The sequence below is a fragment of the Meleagris gallopavo genome, chromosome 1 (assembly GCF_905368555.1).
Source record: "Meleagris gallopavo chromosome 1, MGAL_WU_HG_1.1, whole genome shotgun sequence".
NCBI lineage: Eukaryota > Metazoa > Chordata > Aves > Galliformes > Phasianidae > Meleagris > Meleagris gallopavo.
The window spans coordinates 157,430,359-157,443,423 of NC_139404.1; the positions used below are offsets into that span (position 1 = coordinate 157,430,359).

General features: G+C 36.0%; 1 protein-coding gene across 5 annotated transcripts in view; it reads left to right on the forward strand.

Moving 5' to 3' along the window:
* Nucleotides 1–13,065, forward strand: part of PCDH9 (protocadherin 9) — a 719,118-nt gene that overhangs the window by 497,078 nt on the left and 208,975 nt on the right. The window lies entirely within an intron of this gene.

Genomic DNA, 13,065 nt, shown 5'->3' on the forward strand with positions numbered 1-13,065 from the left:
TCATGTTTTGAATATAAATTGTTATTCTTGTGAAACTAGAGGCGAAGCTCATGTTTACATGAATCAGACGTTACATCTTTTTTACACAATTCTGATTAGAACCATTTTTAGGTATTTGGTTTTTGAAATACATTAAGAAACAAAAGAAGAATTTAGACACCTATATTTCATGGGAGATTACATAATCATGCCCTTGTAAAGAAGAATTTCCATGAATTCAGCGTGCTAACTAGAAGGATGCCTATGATCAAGAATTAGAAATAATCAGAACAAGGATCTCATACATCACTAGACTTAGTTGTCCATTTTTGATTCAGATTAAATTTCTACAATTAGGCTATGATTTACAAAATCCAGTCCTAAGATTAAATTTAATTAGCTTCTGTGGACCTGAGTAAGTAGCTGAGGCATTAATAATGCTGGTGAAAGAAAACAAGGAATATTTGCTTTTACATAATAGCCTATTAAATAGAGCATCACCCAAGAGGGCGGGAGACTGCAAGGATTGCTTTGAGGAAGATATATAAAGTGATAGTGTCATATTAGAGAGATGAGCATTGAAAGATTTTCCTGAAAGAATGGGGATCCTGAAATCCTACTAGTTCTAGTACAGAAAGCCGCCTGTCCCTTTTGTATTTGAGAGACCATCTTATAGACTATATCCATAAACTCACAATGTATACAGAAAAGCTTTAAGAGCAGTATCAGCCTATCCTTTTCTTGCTTCTGGACTATTTTCCTACATTAACATTTTTCACTACACATGGAAATGTGGAAAGCAAAGTAGAGAGGAACTGGCAGTATGTAAGAGAGGACAAACGCTTCCAGATGCAATCTTCCTCGAGTGCAGAGAAGATACACAATTACTTTAGTTAGTTAGTTAGTTAGTTATTTTAGTATACCTACTTGGCATCCACAACCTTTCTGGGCAACCTGTTTCATTGTCTCACCACTCTCACATTAAAGATTTTCCTTCTAATATCTAGTCTAATTCTACGCTTGTCACATTTAAAGCGACTTCCCCTCATTCTGTCTGTATGTGCCCTTATAAAAAGTCCTCTCTCAACATTCCTGTAGGTCCCATTCAGGTACTGGAGGGCTGCTATAGGGTCTCCCTGGGGCCTTCTCTTATCCAGGCTGAAAAACCCCAACTCTCTCAGACTGTACCTGTAGGGGAGGTATTCCACCCCTCTTCTTATCTTCTTGTGTTGGGAGCCCCAGAACTGGATGCAGTACTCTGTGTGGAGTCTCACAAGAGCAGAGAAGAGGGTTAGAATCACCTCTCTTGACCTGTTGGGCATGCTTCTCTTGGTGCAGCTCAGGATATGATTGGCCTTCTGGGCTTCAAGTGCACTTAATTTCGGAATGAATTCAGTCTGTAGACTGGTTTGGTGCACCAATGATAGGAAGTAGCCAGTAGAAAGAAGAAACCAAAGCCATACTTACTGATTCACAAGTCCATGGAGCTGGATGGGCTTCATCCTAGGGTGCTGAGGGAGCTGACGGAGGTTATTGCTGAGCTGCTCTCCACCATCTACCAGTGCTCCTAGTTATCTGAAGAGGTCCCAGAGGATTGGAGGCTTGCCGATGTGACTCCCATCTATAAGAAGAGCTGTAAGGAGGATCCAGGGAACTACAGGCCAGTCAGCCTGTTCTCAGTACCAGGGAGAGTAATGGAGCAAATCATCTTGAGTGAGATCACAAGGCACGTGTGTGGTGTCCAGGGGATCAGGCCCAGCCAGCACAGATTAATGAAAGGCAGGTCGTGCTTGACCAGCCTCATCTGCTTCTACACCTGGGTGACTGGTAGATGAGGGAAAGACTGTTGATGTAGTCTACCTAGACTTCAGCAAAGCCTTTGACATGGTCTCTCACAGCATTCTTCTGGGGAAACTGGCTGCCTGTGGCCTGGACATGTATACTGTTCTTTGGGTAAGGAACTGGCTAGAGGGTCATGCCCAATGGGTAGTGGTTAAAAGAGCTAAGTCCAGCTAGCAATCTGTTACAAGTGGTGTCTCCTAGGAGTCAGTACTGGGGCCCATCTTGTTTTACTGATGACCTAGATGAGGGGATTGAGCGTACTCTCAAATAAGTTTGCAGATGACACCAGGTTGAAAGGTAGTGTCAATCTGCCTGAGGTTAGGGAGGGCCTTCAGAGGGATCTAGATAATCTGGATCACTGGGCTGATGTGAATGGGATGAGGTTCAATAAGGCCAAGTGCCAGGTCCTGCACTTTGGCCACAATAAACCCATACAGCACTACTGGTGTGGGGATGAGTGGCTGGATAACTGTAAAGAGGAAAGGGAACTGGGGGTGTTGGTTGACGCTCGGCTGAACATGAGCCTACAGTGTACCCAGGTGGCCAAGAGGGCCAACGGCATCGTGGCCTGCATTAGAAATAGTGTGGCCAACAGGAGCAGGGAGATCATCATCCCCCTGTACTCAGCACTGGTGAGGCTGCACCTTGAATTGTGTTCAGTTTTGGGCCCCTCACAAGAAAGACATTGAGGCCTTGGAGCGTGTCCAGAGAAGGGCAACGAAACTGATGAGGAGTCTGGAGCACAAGTTTTCTGAGGAGCGGCTGAGGGAACTGAGATTGTTTAGTCTGGAGAAGAGGAGGCTCAGAGGAGACCTTATTGCACTCTACAACTTCCTGAAGGGAGGCTGTGATGAGGAGGGGTTTTGCCTCTTCTCCCAGGCAATAAAGAGGACCTGAGAAAATGGCCATAAGTTGTACCAGAGGAGGTTTAGGTTAGACATAAGGAAGAACTTTTTCTCTCAGAGAGTGGTTAGACACTGGGATGGGCTGCCCAGGGAGGTGGTGGAGTCACCATCCCTGGCAGTGTTCAAGAGGCATCTGGATGAGGAGCTACAAGATACAGTTTAGAGGGTTGTGTAGCAATGTTAATGGGAGGACGGTTGGACTAGATGATCTTGCAGATCGTTTCCAACCTTGCGATTCTATGATTCTATGATTAGGCTAGGCCACATTTTTTAGGGGTATGTCAGAAAATATACATGCACCAATTCATAGGGACAAACAAAGATCAAACAATTTTAGTGTTCAGTTCATCAGGAGAATCTGTACTAAGAAGTAGGCAGTATTGCCTTAGAACCCATGTGAACTGGCTAGGGATAGGAATTGGGAATAAAATTGCAAAGATCAAGGTTTCAAACTGAAGAAGAGGTGTTCAGAACCAAGACGGAGAGCCAAGACCTCTAGTTATAAAACTACAAGGCAGTGTACACCTTTCAAGATATGCTTATGTAGCTCTCACTTGGAGACATCCAACTGTTCAAAAAGCATAGTAGTCACAGCAGAAGCAGAATACGTATCATGTGTATGTGGCATTCAGGTACAGTCTCCCTGGGGAATGGCTGTTCTTTCTTCTCTTCTGTCTGCAGACAGGCAATCATTTGTTAGGTGGCCATGTACTAAATAGTTTGGATAAGCAGAATTGCACTGCTTTCTTGGCTGCTTCAGCTATTTCAGTTCCAACCACAGCATGCTCCTCTGTGGGCTTCACTGCACTAAAGAGCACCAGTGAGGATGAAAGAGAGTTAGGATGTTCACTATTCCGTTTGTAAGCAAAAAAAAAAAAAAAAAAAGGTCAGAAACCTACCAAAGAGAATTTAATTTGAAGTCATCCAATACCCTCCCTTATTTTTCGTTTATAGTTGGGTAGAAAAGAAGAGAGTTTAGTCATCAAACTGAAATCTCATTAAGGAAAAATTAGATAAAAATTCCGCATGGGAAACCTTAAGATTTTCATTCCTTTACTTGATTGCAAAAGAACTGAACTATTATGCCAATACTTAACTGTTTATCATTTGCTTCTCTTTGGTTTGTTTGGTTGTTTTTTGTGTTCCACTTCTCTAATTTAAATTCAGGCTTGTATTTCTCCTTTTAATTAAATTGTATCTGTAAAGATTATTAATTATGTGATCATATAATCCTTTTTTGATTGTTTGCTCCAAAACTGATGCTCTCCTGGATATTAATAAAAGTTGCTGAAAATCATGTATATAATTTTTTTAAAGAGCAAAAACCTTGAATTTGAAAACATTTCTCTTTTTTTAACCACTAAGTCATCCACTACTGTGCAACTCAAGTGAAACACCCACTCGTAGTAAAACGTGACAGCCATCTCCTATTGCTAGAACAGACTTCTTCTATCTTGGTTGCTCTGGAGCTTTACAGTCAAAATATACATATGGGCACCCTTCGTCTCATGTGTTCCATTGGTAGAGAAGATCCCAGGTCAGTGAAACGTGTATAGAAGGATATTATATTCCCATCTTTGCAAACCCTAATGTTCAAGGAAAAAATAAAGTTAACCTTAAAAAAGATAATCACATTGAATTTTGATATCATGGTCAATATACTCTTATGACTGTAAAATAAATTTGAGTTCAGTAAAACCAAATCTAGCAGGGCTTACAATGCCTACAATGTTTGTTTCTTTGTGAGACTTATTTGCAAAAGATCAAATAATTAAGAACAAATGATGCAAGCATAAATAATTGTGTTTTTATTTTGTTCATATGATGAGGTAGAAATTTCCAGTTATTTCAGTGCTTCTTCCTGTTCTTTATGTAACAGCAAGTTTCCATAAGTTTACTTATTTATTACCAGATATGTAAAGACTGTTTTTGAACTTTACAAATACTTATTTACATGTGTATTTTACCATTTGCTTTCATTTCATTGAATCTTTAGAACTTCAAATTTTGTTTTGACTTTTTTCTTAATAACTTAAGCCAGGAGATTGGTAGAAGGATTTTTTGAAGGACGTAAATGCTAGATATAATATAGTTGGTATTTATTACTTCTCTGTAGACATGTTCTTGAAAGTAAAGCAAAAATATGGATAAAGACTAAAGGGAATACGAAAATAGGGAGGATATGCATCATTTTTAAGGATAAAAATTGTCTCCTAAAGAGTGATTTTGCAGCTTGTCTGGAGGGGATGATTTTGTTATTCCTGAACATGTGCTTCAGATATTTAAATGTAATTCAAATTAGAGTTTTGTCACTTTATATGAGTTTCTAAGAAAAACATCTTTGAACTATTCCTTTTTCCACTGTATGTTTTTCAATAACTGTTTCATAAACTAGTGAATGATTTGGAAATATTTGGACTAATAATTTAGCAGTAGTAGGTATCCAATAAATTAAATAGTTTCCTGTTTATTTATTTACTTAATAATTTTTAAGAACATAGTAACATAATCAAAATTGAGTAAGATGACAAAACCTAAAAAAAAAAAAAACAAAGGAGGCACTTTGTAAATAATTGCCATTTAATATTTTCCCAATAAAGCATATCTTTTTAAATTATATATGCTAACTCTTTTTTATATACATGCTACATTTACCTTGCATTTTTTAAAAATTTCTGTAGCTCTTCAAGTACTTAACACCACTCAGGAAAGGAAAATCGAAAAGAAGTTTGCTTGCAGCAAAATAATTGATGCCCCTTTAGGTTTGCCCCATGAGAATGCTCACATAATAGCCAAAAAACCCCTTGCTTTAGTTCTCACAATTTAACTTGTCAATATGTAATTATGATTCCAAAGCACAACAAATTACTTTGCAGTTATAGCATGGTTTCAGCCATGCAGAATGGAGGAGAAACATCCATGGCTGATCAAAGGGATTGTCCTATTAGTAGGTTTTATATAATAACCCTTGGGGACTAGACCTGTTATTGTGTAAATCTGTTCAACAACCTGACACAATACATTTTTTCAGATAGCCTGTTTAGTGAAATCTAAAAGAACTTGAATCTTAATTTTGATTATTGCCACAACACTTATAATGCAATGGTGTGGTTTTTTATGTACTTTTTGTTGCTCTTTCTTTAATAGTTGTTGACAATACCTTCTTAGGCAGATTGGCTAAATAACTCTCTACAGATGTCACTTTTGTCACATCAAAGCATTTTCCGTTACAGATTGTAATTGATTTTTTTATGGTTTTATGATTGCTTAACATTAGTATGGATTATGAATAGCAGTGTAATTCCCCTCGCAGAGTAGAGAGGATCAGTTGTGGTAATACCTCTTTAATTCTTAACAACTCCTCAAAAAGCATAGAAACTTTTCAAACTTTTTCAATTCTTCCTGCTCTATCAGCAGTTCACTTACACTGACCAAACTGAATCTTTTAAATCCCAACACAGATAAATTATTATTTGTTAAAATGACTAAACTGATTGTTTGTTGAATTGAAAGCAGTTTCTGGTACTGTGCTTTGATTATTGTAAGTCCATGGACCTTCTATTAAATCAGTCTATTTTACAGATGAAAGCAGTGAGAGTTTTTTCTCCGCAATAGATATCAATTTAGTTAGTTCACTGTAATTCAGCACATGGTTCGGATGTAATCTTCAATGAAACTGTATTTCCTCCCTTAACCTCCTCCAACTAAACTACTTCTTTTAATACTGAGGAATCCAAGTGCTTCTGACAGGAGGAAAATTCCTGCTATTGTCCGCTGCCTAATTTGAATACCAATGACAAGCATCAGTCATACACTTAAAAAATCAAGAACATATGTCATTAAAATTACCTTCAAAGAGGCTGGTTTATATTTATGACTTTGACATCACTGAGACTGATTCACAACTTCAGGCAGTTTGATAAGCAACATCTTCAGCTAGCAAACAGCTGGTTAGTAGAAAATGCTCAAGACAAGTCCATCAGAGAGGGATGGACTGCAAATAGAATTCTGTCAAGCATATCCAATTCTATTTGGACTATCCTGCATCAAAACCAAGCAAATGATCACCTCCTAACTCCATGAAGTCTTGTGAATAAATGCTCAAATGTTCCTGGTTTTCACTTTCATGTTTCGTATTACTATTGTAAGATATTGCTATACCACACAAAGATTTTAATCATTTGATGGTACTTCCTGAAAATTTTTATTACCCTGTGATACTCAAAAGAGTGGCAGGATTATTTCAGGCCTCCTGCCACTGATGTCTAACAGTAATAACATATACATCAATTGAAATATATTAAATAACAGAGTGATACATTTTAATGGAATAAATCTTTATGAAGGCTTAAAAAAATAAATACATTGTGAATATTGCTTGCTAAATAATTAGTTTTATTTATGGATTAAATTGTTTTGATGTGTAAGTACAAATATTAGAACCAAACCCAAAGTTTTTCTAGTTGTTTTCTAGCAATTAAGTGAATCATACAGCCAGTTCAGTTTAACTGGATATAACTGTGTTCTTTGTTTGAATAGAAATGCTTTCCATTTATTGATATCTCATAAACAGTTTTTAAAATTTCATATTGTGTTTAAGTTGTTGCATTTTTCCTATCCATACAACTCACTAGTTTTCATTTAAATAAACATAATTATGTACCTACTTAAGCAAGGATGATTTTGAGAGTCAAGGGAACAGGGAGAAAAATATACTTTTTGAAGAGAAAAACTTACTTATAATAGGTTGGAAAATGTGATTTTTTTTTTTAAAGCAAATACTTAAGTTGCATAAGCAAAGTGTGGTAAATATCATGTTGTATTTGGTTGCCTTGGTAATAGGTCGATTCTTATAGCATATCAAAGCTTGCCATTCTATTGTTAGCTATCTAACTTGCTAGGAAGTGTATGACATTGAACCTTCAGATATAAAATGTATATTAAGTTTGATAAATTGTACTCTATCTCCTTCTCAAGTTCTTTAAAAGTATTATACAAAGATTGCTGCAAAAGCAATGCCTTCTATTTTACTGTTGGCCCACAATGTCATAGGTGGATGTTGGCGGTATGGCAGTAGAGGCTGAATCTTTCTGCCAACATTCAATTTTCATGCCATGTGACTTACAGCATCTGACATGGAAGTGTGTTTGAAGCAAAGGATTGTTTTGTTTCATTAGGAAGGTTACATTAAGGCTACTTGCAGTTAAAAATAGACTGGAATTAGGGCTTTATCACTCAGCTGTCATCAGCTCTTTTGTTTCATTATTGTGGAGCTACTCTTCCAGTAAACAGACTGCGTCTTGATAATGTCCTCAAGTGCAGTGTTAAAAATAACCAATTTTAAAAGCTAATATTACTCACATTGAATAGAACCATATTGATGGAAAATTATATTCTTTTTAGGAGATGATGCAAGTGAAATTTGAATCTAAGAAGGAAATGTTGTTAGAGTGGAGTTTTCATTAGCAATTGTCAATCTTCTCAAAGTATCACTATTCAAATAATAGTATGATCTGATTATCTGTATTTACTTGAAAGTTTTTATAACCTTTTCTGAAAAAGTATAAGAAGTAGATATTTCAAAAGAATTCTGGCTTAAAATATGTAGTATTCCACTGGATTGTATTCCTTTAAAATTCTTAATGTTTGACCAGATTTTTCTTTTATGATTAGTGCCCTATGAACTATTTATAGCTTATACTTCCTCTGAGCAGTCAGTTTTCATGCTCAGAATATTTACATTATCTTATTAGAGATCTCCATTAGTATCATCCTTCACAAAATGATCATCTTCTGAAGTTTGTGTCACACATTTTTGTTTTCATATAGTTCCTTCTACTGTCACCTCTATAAAATAATCAGTAATGAAATTGCTACACAAACGCATTTTGATTAAGTCACTGAGTTTTCAGTCTTCCATAACTAATATGTCAGTGTAGTTGAATTGTAGTTTAGATCTTTCTGTTCTTGAGGTATAGGAAAAATGAAAAAGATCTATGGATAATTGGTCAAATAAGTCATAATAAGCTCTGATTTAATCCCGTCTTTTACTTTCTGTACAGTTCCTGTCCTGGAGCATCAACGGATATTAAATGCCTAATTTGTTTAAGAAATCTAGTAGTGTGCCATGCAGTTAATTCACTTTGAACAATTACTAACAGGGACTTAGAAGTGAACAGTACCACTCCTTTCCTTTTGCTAGGGGCACTCAAAGGGGCTGTGACTCATAGCATATTTAGTGGTGGTGAGAGGTTTCAATATGTGCTGGGAAGAGGCTCCCCTAAAAACCCAAAGGGTACAGAAAGGGTGCAGAGAAACACAACTGCCAACTGTCTGGTGCTGTCAGTGTGTGCGCACCGGAAATATCTTATGATGTCTGCCTCAGTGAAGGTGATTTTGGATGAATATGCAAAATATTACCATGCTACATTAATCTTAAGTGCTTCTGTTTGCAATGTTTTTTTTTTGTTTTGTTTTTGAGGAAAGTCTTGTTAATTCTGTTGATATTCTGATCTTATACAGTGGTAGTGTGTACCTGAATTATCTTTTCTTTTTTTTGCAAGAGATCTAGAAGTCAGGTGTTTGATTCAGCCAGAGATTGATCCTGATGAGCATGGAAAAACTATGTTGTCTGTTTGCAATATACATAGGTTTATCTTTCAACATTATAATTTACATGGGGACTTCTACATAAAATAGTAAGAGCTCCTTTTCCACTGCCTTCAGGTGTTTTCTGTATGACTGTCTTACTGACAGATTTCTCTGTAATCCCTAACTCAAAATTAAAATCGACCTGTAAACTGGAACAAGTGTTAAGCACTCAGTTCGCCCTTTTTTTCTTCCCATTCCTTTTTTAATAACACAAAAATTCCTTCCTAAGAATTCAATGACATTATGAGATTTTTTCTGCACTAACCTGTGACAACAGTTATGTTAATTTATAATGTGGTATCTTCACATTAACCCTTTTGATCAGCTCTCTGAATGTGGTGGTTTCACACTGATGGGCATGCAAACTACTACATCAGTCTCTCCCCCACCTCAAAGAAATGGAGAGAGAAAATACGATGAGAAAGGGCTCAGTGGTTGTGGTGAGGACAGGGAGATAACTCACAAAGTACTGCCACAGGCAAAACAGACTCAGTGTAGGGAGATTAATATAATTTATTACCTATTACTAATAGACTAGTGCAGTGAGAACCTAAAAGTAAACTAAAAGCACCTTCTCTAGTTCTTCTTCTAGTTAGGACTAGAGGGAATGGCTTCAGGCTGCACCAGGGAAGATTCAGGCTGGATGTTAGGAAATACTATTTTTCTGAAAGAGTGATCAGGCACTGGAATGGGCTGCCCGGAAAGGTGGTGGAGTCACCGACCCTGGAGGTGTTCAAGGAATGTTTGGATGTTATGTTGAGGGACATGATTTAGTGAGAGCTATTGGTGATTGGTGGATGGTTGGACTGGGTGATCCTGTTCATTTTAAATTATTTTTCTTAACTCATAATTACATAAAGCAACATTTTTCTTAAATACATAAAATGTATGGTTTTTGATGATTGACATTTTGTTTGCACATATAAAAGCATATGAAATTGTCAACTTACATTTCAGCAAATATCAATATTTTTGTATCAGTGATTGATATAAGCTGAGTGAAATTTCTGAGAGATCCAAGGCAGAACAACGACACTTAATAATTTTTTTTTTTTTGTTTAAATTGGAAACATCTGACTTTTTGTTCAGATAGTTTACTTATAGCTCTGTGAAAAAATAAAATGAATGAATGGGGAAAAACAAACAAACAAAAACTTTTAATATAATCTCTGAGAATCATTTTATAATAATGCACCTAATGACTGTCATGGTTTAAACTGTTAAATTATAAGAAAATGACTGCCTAATGTAGTTCAGATGGAAGCATTCTGTCTCACTGGGATTTTCTCCCATTCCCTCTGATACATCACCAAAACATTATACCAATTTCAGTTTATGAAAGATGTTGAGATTAATATGATGAGCTTAATTCAGTAAAATGCCTAAAAGAATCTGATGTAATCCGGTGGAAGAAATCACTTAATATTTTATATTTTGTTTGATGTTTGATTCAAAAAAGAATTTGAACTTGTAAATCTGTAAAGTATTTTTAAAAGGCTATGTGTAAATTCCAAGCATTCATTTTCCTGGTGTAGAATTACACTTGATCTTTGTTATTGTTGTTTGTTTTGTTTTTACATTCTGGTACAGATAATAATAATACAGAATAGACCATGTATTAGATCCAGCAAGAGTTTTAACTGAACCTTGTAATGCTTGTAATTTGTATCCAGTTATCCCTCAATCTCAAGTTTTCAATTAGGAGTTTTTCCTTGGAATGAAAAATCCATTGTTTCTTCATGTGCTCCTCCTCAGCACTTCTCAGTACTCTTTTAAATGAAAAATGATACAGGCAGGCCCCAAATTCTATTTCTAAATGTTTGCCACTGCTTTGACACCAGTGTTTAAAAAGGAAGCATTGCTGCATTAGGGCTAGTAATGTCAAACTTATCATTGAACTATCTGCCACTGTAGAAGTTACGATGGTTTGTCAACACTTCAACTTAAACAGAGTAAGAGAGGCATCCTATACAGAGAGGAAATGAAATGCAGTGATCTTCCTCTTTATTAGAATCAAAAGGAGGATTTCAAGACCAACTGGTCATATTTGCTGGCGGGTATGAGCATTTTTATAGTCTCAAGTAGAGGAATACACTACATTTTAAAATATTTAGTATTATTTCTGTGTAGATCAGAGTTAAAACTTTATTTTAGTAAAGGAAGGGACAACTATAATGATGAAAGGAAGTACGTAGTGTGCAGTTTGGCCTTTCCCCCCCCCCCCCCCCCCCCCCCCCCCTTCATTTTAAGATGTTTTGTTCTATCTCTGGTTGCAGTGAACTGAATAAGTAATAAAATGAAGTTACATCCTGTGTGTACAAGCATTATTATTTTCAGTGTTTCAAAAAGCCATTGAAATTCTGAGTCCTTTGTTCTGTCTTGCTTCTAATACTGCCTAGAAATGCCTACAGCACTGAGAAAACAAGAATATAAAAACATTGAAAAGGATTTCCACAGAAATTTTAATTAAAAACTTCCAGCAAGATTTGCCTCCTCTTTGTCAGTGGTCTGTAACTTTCTTTTTAGCTTTCTTTTTTCTTTTTTCTTGTTGTCCAAGTCTGCATTATGCTTCTTTCACCAGCAGCAATAGTTCATGTTCTTTATGGAATTCTAGGAAACGATGAACTCTATGAAAACACTTACAGAACACCTGAAACAAAGTTTCACATGACTTCTAAACCTACTTTGCTTATAGGCCCCCAGAGAGTCAGATGATAGGAGGAACAGTAGTAATAATGCGGGCAAGCTGGTTGTGAAAGGCAGAAATTATTTATGATGAAATCAGCTTTTCAAGTCTAAGTCTGCAAAGAACAGGGGCAGCTCCAGAGCAATAGCTTGTTAGAACCTCATTTTCTTTGCTTTTTCTTAAATCTGGTTAAGAAAAGTGCTTCAGAGAGTCCCATGTAGTGTACTGAGAGTTCAGGAATATTGCACTGTATTTTGCATAGTTATGGAGCTGTGTATGATCGCAGGTTAACTTTCTGAAATGAGCACTAATGTGATACATTACCTTAGGTTAAACAGTGCAATGTAACATCAATTTTTTATACATATGATAAATCAATTTCAGAAGAGTATTTGATGGCACTAGTTTTTTTTCTCTCTCAGTCCTATCTGAATTCTCACCTTTGTGAAGTGTTATAGAAGCACCTGCTCTAATTTCATCTTACAGACTCATAACTTTTTCTATTAAACTCTTTTCTGTTCTATTTTATTCCCATTTGGTGGTATATTTTTATATTTATTTTTAAATATATAAAGCTCTGATGGTCTGTAAGAATTAAACATTGCATATAAACTTATAGGTGGATAAGTTTATATGATAAATATGTAGACAAATAGACAAACACATGTAAGTGTAAACCACTAACGACATTTCAGCAGATTTGCATTTCAGGATAAGCTAGATTTCCATTGCCAAAAAGACAGCGAGAATGTGTGAAAACAATAAGGCTATAAAATGGGTAGTTACCCAGTATCTTTAGTTTCCGAAATATGTGCATTTATTTTGCATTTAAATTATTTAATTAAAATTAATGACTTGAAAACTGATATTAAAGATTCTTGATTTATTTAGGAAGTTCAATAATTCTGCTAGCTGTTTGCCTAATTACAGAAAAAACAATCTTGACCAACCACCATAGAAGTTTGGTCTGATAACTTATGTGTTGTATAGAAATAGGAAATT